The sequence below is a fragment of the Pteropus vampyrus genome, unplaced genomic scaffold (assembly GCF_000151845.1).
Source record: "Pteropus vampyrus isolate Shadow unplaced genomic scaffold, Pvam_2.0 Scaffold122, whole genome shotgun sequence".
NCBI lineage: Eukaryota > Metazoa > Chordata > Mammalia > Chiroptera > Pteropodidae > Pteropus > Pteropus vampyrus.
Window position 1 is genome coordinate 4,105,034 of NW_011888903.1, and position 11,798 is coordinate 4,116,831.

At 37.4% G+C, this 11,798-nt stretch overlaps 2 pseudogenes; one reads left to right on the forward strand and one right to left on the reverse strand.

Annotated features, from left to right (window-relative positions):
• The first annotated feature begins 2,258 nt into the window (after positions 1 to 2,258).
• On the forward strand, positions 2,259 to 2,367 carry LOC111743803 (annotated as a pseudogene).
• Positions 2,368 to 11,098: 8,731 nt separating this feature from the next.
• Positions 11,099 to 11,218, reverse strand: LOC111743788 (annotated as a pseudogene).
• Positions 11,219 to 11,798: the final 580 nt, after the last annotated feature.

The following is an 11,798-nucleotide window of genomic DNA, read 5'->3' on the forward strand; positions in this document are numbered from 1 at the left end:
AGGAAGGAAGGAAGGAAGGAAGGAAGGAAGGAAGGAAGGAAGGAAGGAAGGAAGGAAGGAAGGAAGGAAGGAAGGAAGAGGAAAGGAAAGGGGAAGGGAAGGGAAGGGAAGGGAAGGGAAGGGAAGGGAAGGGAGGGGAAAGAAAAACAAAAAGCAAAGCAAACAAAGATAAAGTAAGCACACATGTCCTCCACACCAAAGTCTGATTCCTTGTTCTGCTTACTCCTCTGGGTCCCGCTTTCATTTAGTGTTTAGCTCAGAATTCCTTGGCTCTTGTTGGCTCATCAATACAATTTAGAACATTTATCTGTGTATTTTATGTAGAATGTGTAGTAGTTCTGGGCAAAAGGATTGATGCTGTGCTGCCTCTAGCAATACTAACAAAGCAAGTACACATTGAGGATTTATCTCATGCCAGGACTGTGCTCCATGGGTCATCTCATGTAATCCTCACACTAACCCCAAAAGACAGAGGTGGTTGTTTTTGTTATTTTACAACTAGTTTATAAGTACTCATATTTAAGGATTCCATCATAATATAGTTCAACTGTAAAATAAGTTTAGATAATATGATTCTTGGACATAATTCTCTGTTCAGAATTATCTTCCAAATCAGCACAGAAACAGTAGTTTAAAGATGAGTTAAAATCCTGATTATTACCTTGGAGCAATTTCATACTGTGTATTAGTTTCTAAGATTATTCGACTAGATGAAAAATAAAGGTGATCCCTGAGTAAGTAACAAGATACAAACAACTCATCTTAGAAGGAGATATTCCAGGCCCTTTCACCATCATCATTACAGAAGAACTTTGAAGGATTATTGTATTCCATAGGGAAAAGGTCTAATCATGTGTATACCTGACAAAGTGAAAGATGTAGCCCTCAAATTGTTTTTGTTATTAAGTTTTTTCAGTTAAGTTCCGATAGAAAGCCTGCATAGATATTTTTCTTCTATCATATTTAGAGTATTAGATTACTTTTCATTAAAATTGTTTTGTCATTTAAAAAATATCCCTGAAAAAATTAAAACAAATACATCTCTGAGTATTCTATAAATTATCAGGGGTAAATAATCTTTTCAGCAGACACACTAAATTGAACAATGTAAGAAGCATTCTTAGTTATCTTTATTTAAGGTTGCTCTCTGTAGATCTTTATTGTAAGAATAAAAATTTCAAGCAAAATATAACACATTGGTTCTGTTTATATTCCTTATGGCATTTTGAGTCCAGCTACAATTTAACAAGTTTTTAGATTTCTTTGTAAAACTCCAAGGATTTGTCAAAAGCTTCCTTGAGATAAAGCTGTTCTTACTTTATCAGCAGCATGTCACAGGGGTGAAACGTCTTGTTTTTCTGGCAGTAATTTTTTTTATACAGTACAAGCTACATTTCGTACACACGCTTTGGCAGCGCAGTTAACATTTCATATGCATAACCTTTATAATATGTGTCTATTCCATACTGGGATGAGTATGTTTTAGTTCAATGGTAAAATAACATTTTTACTTTCATCTCTTCTCTATTTTATTTTATTTCAATGATATAATCAACATGGACTAACTTTCTAATGAGAAAAAAAGTTCATCTATGGACTTTGTCAGAGAAAGCAAGAAACACATATGAACCTACTTGTGTATGGAATTAGAAAGTGACCAACAACACCAAGTACATGTATCTTTAATGACCTGCTTTCCCATGGTGCTTTCATTTGAATGAAAACTGGTACTATAGAAGACCTTAGGACTATAACTAAAGGGCTAGTGCCATTTATAAAGATGTAGAACACTAGTACTTTGAAGTTAGTAAGCCTTTAAGAGTTTGACTTACATGCCTATCTCATTAATAAATCAAAAGAAGTTTAGTTTGATGTCATTTGGAACCCTTTGAACTATTTAATTTCACATGTTTATCTTCTGTGTATGGCATATTTTTGGTTTTTTATTACACAGTGTGATGGAGTCACCAGAAATCCTTTCAGAACTAATTCTGAGTGTAAATATGTACACACATAAAAATAGCTATATGACATGGTTGCAGCTGAATCCAAAAAAGCATAAGGCTTGAATGAAGTGCAACCAAAGCAAATTCTTCATTAGAATTCTTATGTTTGGATTAAAAAACTTTAATTGTGATAAAATAACACCAATCATAAAATTTACCATCTTAATCATTTTTGAGTGTACAGTTCAGTGGCAATAAATACATTCACATTCTTATGTTGGCATCAGCATTTGATAAAAAATATCTTTGTTAGTCTACGGCTATGCTACCCTGAACAAGCCTGATCTCGAAAGCTAAGCAGGGTCAGGCCTGGTTAGTACTTGAATGGGAGACCACCTAGGAAGACCAGGTGCTGTAAGCGTAAAAAATAAGGGATTGTAAACTGACAAGGTCCTTGCAATCTGTGAGGTCAACCAAGGGTTGCCTCACCTAAAAAAAAAAAAATCTTTGTTTTGCTTTTTTGGAGGGAGTTATGGTACATGATGTCATTTTTCTTTGGCCTTTTTCTTTTTTAGGAAGTGTACAAAATAATAGTATCTTTAAAAAAAGAGATAGTGGGCAAACTCTGCAACATGTACTGTCTTGGATCCACAAAGATGATGTTACTGAGTTGTTTTGGTAGAAACAGTGAGGATTTTGCTGTGATTAACCTTGTTACCCTAATCCCTGTTGAGACCAATAACATGATTTTTTTGGAATTTGGGGCTTTTAGTTGCTGCCATTTGGTTTGATTTTTTTTTTTAAGAGATAATTCTAATAAAATTAAAATATTGATTTCAATCCTGAAAAAGCTCAATCATTTCCAGTAAGAAAAAGACTAAAAATACAGATTACAACCTAAATTATCACCCTAACACTGACCAACTAATTTATAACTGTATGATATTTAAAACTTTTTAAAAGGAAGACAAAGGAAGAGACAAAGGAGGAATGAGAGGAAGGAAGAAAGAGACTGAATGCAAACTCACTCAAGGAAAATCCTATAAACGTGGAAGAAACTGACACCATATAGCTGCTCTGGCAGAGAATGCCAGTTGCCTACAATACATTATGTCTCTTCTCTCTTATTAATAGTTCTTGATTTTCATTTGGGCATATTGCCGTCTAACTGCAAGAGTATTTGTCCAATCCTCCTTTGCAACAATAAGCTGTAAGTAAATGTATCCTGCCACACATCTTGGCATGTGAGGATAAGTGCCATTCCCTGCACATAGCAGCACCAGGATTTCTGAAGCTGCTACGCTGCTATCTCCTGGTTCTTGGTGCACTGGAGCTGCCATACCAGCCCTGGAATGCTTATTTATAAACTTCTTTTACATGAGAAAAAAATAAACTTTCCTCTTACTTAAGTTGCTGTTGTTGGAGTTCCTCTTACTTGTAGCAAAATCAAATCCTAACAAATACAATAGCTTTGCACTACAAATATTATGAAATTCTTTCCATTTATTATTTATTTAGAAATTAACAATAAACCTATGATATAGGTAGAGGAGATATTATTATCTCCATTTTATAGATAAGGAAATGGAGGCTCAGAAAAGATGGGTATCTTGTCCAAGGTCAGAAGGCTTTTCAAGACAAAAGCAAGTTTAGAGTTCATAGCCTCTGGCCATAATCTTACTTTCTAATATATTGTGAATTCTCTCTGGCTTGTGGAAATTAGCTACTAGCATCTTCATTATACAAATAATCATTAATATTTATTGACCATTTAATATATGCTAGGCATTACTGTAAGTTATTTAGCTTTGTTAAATCAATTATGTTTCATAGTTCCATGAAATAGGTACTATTAATTACTCCCATTTTAGAGATGGAGGACTAAGAGGTAAAATATCCTAAGTGATAATGGCAAGGTTGTGATCTTATTAAGGCAAATTGGCTTCATAATATGAGCGCTTCACATGGGTCCTCTAAGCAGGTGAAGGAAAACACATCATGGTTGATGAACCGTGGATTTTCTCCTGAAGGATAATGAAGCACATTGTCTTAGTCCATTCAGACTACAATAAGAAAATACCACAGACTGGGTGGCTTATAAAAAACAAACATTTCTCACAGTTCTGGAGGCCAGGAAGTCCAAGTTCATGGAGTCAGCAGATCCCAGTGTTTGGTGAGAGTCCACTTCCACCTCTTTTATAAGGACGCTAATCCCATTCATAAGGGCTACACTCTCAATTCCCAGTCACCTCCCAAAGGCCCTATCTCCTAATACCACCCATCACCTCACACAGTAGATTTTCAACATGGATTTTGCAGTGAGACAAAAATATTCACATCATAGCACATACATAGTATTATAATTCCAGTATTGAGAGTGCAGCAGGTGCTTAAATAATGTTGTTTCATGCAATATCATTTCATTATAACATTGATGAAATGCCATAGGAACTCAACTCCTGTTTATATCAATTAGTCTATGTTAAAATTGGTTTCTTCACATGTCATTTCCCTTTAATTCTCAGAATCTATTGGTGAGTAGAGTGAGGACTTACTCTACTCATTCGAAAGAAACTTCTTACAGGCAATGCTGAGAAAGAATATGTCTTCCAGGAGTTCTGTAATATCAGCTCTATCATTTAGTTCCTTGAGATTGGCAGGACTCTAAGCTAAATTATCTCTTTTTCTTTCCCCTAATCATATGCTATTTTGATCTTTTTTGAATTAATGAAGTTTTTAGGGCAAATAGGTGGCAATCTAGAATATTTGGAGAACTAGAAGGCATTTGTGTTACTGAATTACACATCTAGAGATCAAATCAAAAATTAAAAAATCAAATCAATAAATTAAATTAAATTTATATATATTATATTGTGATTTTCAACATATATGTAATATATATTATATTTATATGTATTATTATATATATTATATATATATATTACACCTAGACAATGCCTGATATACAGTAGGCACTCAATAAAAATAGCCGCAATTATCTAAGTTGGTCTTTGGATATAGTACTGTGTAGTACACATCTGTTGTTTGTTTGATTAAATTTTTTTATGTCTGTTGGTCTTCATTCCTCCTTCTTCTAGTAAGAGCATCTCAATTTTCCTTTGAAAGCCATTCTCACTCTCAGTTCATGTGATTCATCTAGAACTAAACAGAGTCCTTTTCCAGAGATAAGTACATGACCAGGTTTAATCACTAAGAATCACAGTGAGTGGTTGAGAGATGGGTGTTAGACCACTGATATTTAGGCCTGTGTAAATATACACAATGACAGAAGTAACCAGGATTTAGAAGGATAAAACATTTCATTTCAAAAGCAAAGTGAGAATATTTCAATGTGACTGAGCATCATGCAGAAACATTGCTGCCATTAGAAATTTGACTTTTAGCATTGAATTAGTCTTCCAGTTTTTTAAGATTTGCTGTAACATGAATGGCCGCACACTTCACATGTATCTCACTCATTTCTCCCTTATTTATACTGGAGAAAATCTTACATCACTGGAGGTGAGAATAAAAAGTTTTCATATCATTTCCAGGATACCATCTAGGAAAAGAGCTTATGCTTTCAGAAGAAATGACAGCTTTGTCATTATTTATTGGCTCTTGGCTTCAAGCTTACTTACTATGATAGGCTAAAATTGATCACTATAGGACTGAACCTTGATTCTGTTATGAAAATGACATGAAACCAAATCTACATTCAGAAAGCCTTGCTAAAAAGATTGTTTGTTTTCATGAAATGAAATTCAGGCATTTCCAAAAAACTCTTTGGGAGAACTTTAAGCCAGGGCAATCTCAGAAATTGAGGGTGCAGCATGGCAGTTGCTATGGAGATGCTAACGGAGGTCTTGATGTCCAGTCTTCAATAGGTGGCTGCAAATGAGTTCTCCCAAAAAGGTGAGGGATAAAGGCAAGAATGCAAATTCTATTTAGAGAAAGAGAAGGGGTGGAACTGAGTTTAACATTTAGCATTAAAGTCTGCTTGAGTCCTTATAACCTGCTTCACAAGAGAGACAAGGGGTCCAGAAAGTGCAGAGAGCCAAGAAGTTAGCAATGCAAATTAAAGCTGTTTTTCCAGATTAGCTCAGGAGTAGTCATTAAAAACAGAATGGACACTGGTTGTGGGTGAAGGGGAGAGAAAAAGAGAGAGGAGCGTTATCTAAGAGTATAGAAGGCAACCCCCTCCCCAAGCACAGATATGTGAAATCACAGAGCCTAGAGCTATACAGAAATATGAGGGTTGTTGCTAAGGCCTGGAAGATGTTGCTAAGGATTTCTCTTTTTGAAGCCATAAAGGAAGAAAAGGAGGAATTGTATTACTTAAGGGTTACTGAGATAAGTACCAAGTTCTGGCTTCGACCAGAGATTCTCAAGTGGTAATGTACATACTTCCCCTGGAGGGAAAATCAAAAAGTTTTATTCATGTAGCTCCTGGAGTGACTTAAAAATCCTTCAGTAATTTTCTATTGCTTTAGAAATAAAATTCAAATTCTCTAGCATGGCCTCCAGGGCTGAGCACCTGTTGGTTCTAATTGTCATCTGGGCCTCAACTCTTACCCTTCTCTTCTCATAGACAGCCTAGAATTAACCTCATTCTTCCTCTTCCTCTTCAATAATACCCTAACCTTTCCTCCTCCAAGATTCACTCTCTCCTGCCTCTGCCTAGAACACATGTGCTGTCACTCTCCCTGTCACACACTCATCCTTGGGTTGGGGCTTGTCACCTCTTCCAGGAGATTCCATTCCCCTCAGTGGCCTCCCTAATTATTTACTGTCTCATCACTCAGTGTTTATTACAACCTGTAATTATTTAGTTTATTCATTTGTTTGTTCATCTTTCCCCATTACAATAGTTAACCATTCGAGTGGTTATTCATTCATGCAACACTTATTGAGCCTTCCATGTGCCTAGATTAGCACTGGCTTTTAGGATTTATTCATGGAAAAAAAAAAAAGACAAAGATTTCTATCCTTGAGGAACTTACATGAGAGAAGGACCACAATAAATAAGTGAAGCACCTCGTATGTCACATGGTGACATTGATGCAGGAGTGGGAGAAACCCGCCTCCACCCCACTAGAGTAGGAACTCAAGTCTTACACCTATAGAGAGGGTCCTTGACTTTGCACAGGAAAGAATGCAAGAGTTAGAGTCAAAAGGAAAGTTTATTAGAGAAGGAATAACACTCCACAGAGACATAAAATGAGAGAGACCCCAAGTGCCTAAGGAATTCAATTTAAATCCACTTTCCTTTCTGGGTGTGGGTATGCAGCATTAAAGGCACAGGGAAGTAGTTGTTGGTAATCTCAGCAGTAATCTTCTTGTAGGTTCCCGTGGTCTGGCCATATGCTGATCAGCCAGGTTCCCTGTCTAGCAGCATGTAGCAGGCCCTGAATACAACCTAGTTTAATATTTAGTCAATGTGTGTAGTTCTCATGGCTCTTTCTTATACTAACATTTGCTAGGGACAACATAAAGTGGGGATGGCAAGTGCAGAGGGCCGGGGGAAGGGCTGCAATTTGACCAGACTCTGTAATGTTTAAGGCCCGATGTGTAGCACAGTGTAGTTGTTCAACAAGTGGGAGGAAGAGAGGGCACGCGGGAGGAATGGAGAGAGGAGAAAAAGCAAACACCCAAACTCGGAGTCTCTTTAAATTTACAGCACCCATATAGTCACGGTCACATCCTACGGGTGTGTTAGACAGGAAAAAATTCGAGAAGCACTACCTTATGTGTCATTGTTTTTAAACTCCTTCTATGCACTCTCCTGGAATGCAATGATCTCTGTGTTGTTGTTCTACTCTAGTATGGTATTTTCTTGATTATATGACAGAATTGTTTGCAAAGCTCACCAGACAATATGATATTAAATTTTCACACCAAATCTAAGATGCATCTTGATTTGAGACATTAAAATGTTGACCTTTTAATCAAGGAACTATTTAAATTATATCTTTACAAGCGATCAGTAGAAAAACCATGATTTTAATTTGGATTTTAGCCACGGCGCTTGCCTTGTAATTCAGCGCACAAGGAACTCTTGTTGCCTGCAGGCCCTAAACAATCATTATAGGAAAAAGTGTGTTAGGAGGGAGAGACAGGCTTGGTACTTTATATGAAAACTCATAGAGTGCTAATAGCAGATGTTGAAGTCCCAAGGACCCCCACTGTATCAACATAATGTGGATTTTTTTATGTAGAAGGGAGTTTTAGATACTAAACTGCAAAGAGGAATTTGTACAGAGAGTGCTGGTCATTATAGAAAAATCCATTTATAATGTCCTATTTGCATTTAAAACCAGTGTGATAATCTCTAGAAATGTGTGTAATGAATAAATCAATAACTTTGACTCTCCTTCCCCACCAAATGCCACACTAACAATGAAATAATTGATTTGCTTCTGGAATAATACACCTTGTCCAGCTGGACAAGAAATGAGCAGATAACACAATGTATCCCTAGATGACAATGTTGAAAATCACAATCCAGTGATTTTTGCTCAATGTTAAAACATATTATCACAAACTCTAAGAGAATGCTCACATAGTTTGCATGTCCTACAGTGTGATTATATCGAATGTTGCTTTTAATATGCCATGAGTATTGGTCTGTAAATCTTTTCTTGTAATGGAATTCAGCCTATATTTCCTTTGGGTTTCTTAATTATTCATGGTAAATGGAGAAAGCTATTAATTATTGAATTAATCCCTCTCTGCGTTAAATACTTTTCGATCCTTATTATGCATTTTAGTTATCTAGTTAGATACAATTAGCCAAATAAATGATAAGTCTCCATTTTTAGAAGCTATTCATGCATAGCCTTAGTTTCCAGAATGGATTTCTAGATATAATATTATTATTCGCATAAAATCTGCTAAAATCAGAGTCTGGTAGAACACTGATCATCCAAAGTTAATAGAGATACTCTTATGTAGACTATACAGGATGAAAGGTGGCCTGCCCTTATTCCCAGCCTCAGCAAAGCATCCACATTTTCCCACATTCTGAATCAATCAATAATGTTTTAATGACTTTGGTGCTGGTTATAAATAATCTGTGACATATCCAAAAAGTATTCTGCTGCTGAATCAAAATAAGATCATACTTGAACTGGGCACCTCTTGCATACATTTTGTAATCCTCCAGAGCCATCTCTCTGAGGACCCTGATGGCTTCTTGCAGGTGCAATTACACACCTGTGCATGCCTCACCCTTTTTGTCCTGGGGTCTGACAGAGGCCACAGTGTAGAAGAGTGGACCCATGCTATATTTACATCTGCACAATCTAGAGGGCAAGAGACATAGGATGAAGTCTAGCCTCTATTCCCTGCAGAAGACAGTTCTGAGATGCATTTCCAAATGTTTTTCAGAAGATCTGGGCTGGACAGAGCATCAGTAACAGTAGTAAAAGTCCTTGGAGAACATGTTCTCGTGTCAGCTTTTCCTCCTTCCCTGCTTTATGCCCCATGTACAACATCCCATTCCCATGAAATAAACCACCGATACCTAAGCCTTTGTCTCAGGCTCTGCTTCATGGAGAAACTCGGGCAGCACAACACTATTTAGTTTCTGTCTTTCTACAGGAACAAATATTTGATTTTCTCTTTCTATCAGGTACAATACTGATAGAAAATCACTAAGCCAGACTATAGCCTGGTAAAGTGTCAAGAATGGCCTTAAGAATCAGAAAAGGAGCCCAAGGCAGACCTGGGCCCTCGTTTGTCTGGTAGATTTGCACCGGGTATCAGCCAACACCGTGTTCTCTGACATGGCGGGTACACAGTGGAGTATGGGGTGGTGCCTGCCTTGGCCACCCTCTCCCAGGCATCTTCTCAGAGGAAATGCATATGGGACAGGGAATCATGGGCCTGGTTTGGAGTTTCACCTCTAGGTTATGTGATGTTATTATTGTTACCTACATTAGATATACTCAAACAAAATTGATTTCTATCTTATAATTCTTAGAGCAATCATATGAGTTTGTTTATGTGAGGTCCTGCCAGGTTGGGAAGCTGTGTTAACCTTTCAGGCTAGTATTCCTCCAAGTTTTCCACACCACAATGGCCCAACCTCCCAGCAGCGTTTCCACCATGTCATCTGATGAAGAGGTGTCTGTGATGTGAAGCCGCCCAGCTGGGCTGGGGTAGCAGACCATTCCCCCGGGAACCAGTAGGTGGTGCTGAGGCAGCATGGACCCCAGGCTAAACCACGCTTAGCACTTTCATCAGGAAAGGTGATTCTTTTGTAGATGTTAAGCAGGGAGTGAATTTTGTAATCCTTAGCATTTTGCAACTAAAATGTGCAGGTGACTTGTTTTGAACTCACTTCTGGCTTTATTTATTCCAAAAGTTCAAAATAGTTGCAAGGTTCTTTGATAACCTGTGAAGCCAGAGACCTTATCTTACATTTTCGTGGTCGAGAACTAGCAGCTCTAGAAACGCTTCTGAAATGAACAAAGCATCCACAAATGAATCATTCATAAATGAGTAAGCCAAGATTCTGATGGGCAAAGTGGCTTGTTCAAGCCCACACCAATAGCTTTTGACTAGCTCCAAGCTTGATGTAGGGCCCCGAAGTTTCTTCTGTTGTTCCATACCACCTGGCTGCCAATTCTGAGAAGTGCTAGATTATTTTCTTTATTTTATTATTGTTTATGAAACATTTAAATTTTTTCAGCATATAAATTCAATATATAAATCAATGAGAAATTTTAATTCCATGTACAGAGAAATTTACCTTAGAGTTATAATCTGTTTATTAATACATATGTACCATATTTAATTTAAAAATAAAACTTTATATCAATGTTTGAAAACTTCAATTTCCATCTGTTTGAAATTATTAAGTGTGGCATCATTATGTACAGCAGGAGAATGGTATTATAGTAAAACCTCACTTATCCTACATTAGTGGGGATATAATTAGCTAATTCAAAATGTAAAGTCACCAAATTCTACTTTTATGAGCCTCGAAATAGTTTTAGAAAAGCTAATCATTTTGGATGAATAGCTTTCTTAAATATAACATTTATTTATTTATTTATTTATTTATTAGGCGAGGCAACCCTTGGTTGACCTCATAGATTGCAAGAACCTTGTCAGCTTACAATCCCTTATTTTTTTTTTATGTTTTAAGACTACAGCACCTGGTCTTCCTAGGCGGTTTTCCCATCCAAGTACTAACCAGGCCCAACCCTGCTTAGCTTCTGAGATCAGATGGGATCGGGCCTGTTCAGGGCAGCATGGCTGTAGTAGCATATCTTTCTTGCTAGAAAAAACTATGGTCTATAACTAAGTGGTCCTTTAAGGCTTTGGCTGTGCCCTGTGTGATGGCACCTTCCAGGGCAACAGAGGTCCTGTTTGGTGGCCCATTCGATGGGACAGTAAAAGACTTCGGGCTGCCTCACTCATTTTAGTTCTTGTTCCTGCTTTGGGTTGCTTGTCTCCTCTTCACTAGCACACTGTCTGCTCTGCTTCTCCCTGCTGCTCTGTCTTCTTCCTGCCTCTCTCTAATGGCTTCTCCACCCTGCCCACAATCACCCAAAGCCACACACACACGACTGACTACTTCGAATTTATCGTGGGCTAGGAAATAATTGTCTGCAGAACTAGAATAAAAGTAAAACCCCAAAACTGTGCACCTTGCATAAGAACACAGTGCAAGAAGTATTGATAGGATCATTGACATGCATGGCCTTTGAGACTTGGCCTTTGGGTATGAGTTCTGCTCCCAGTTCCAATGTGGTCAGGGATGACCAAGCAATTCTCAGACACCAGCTGGCTGGCCTACAATTCAATTTAATTTAATTCTGACACTATCTACCTGGAGATAGC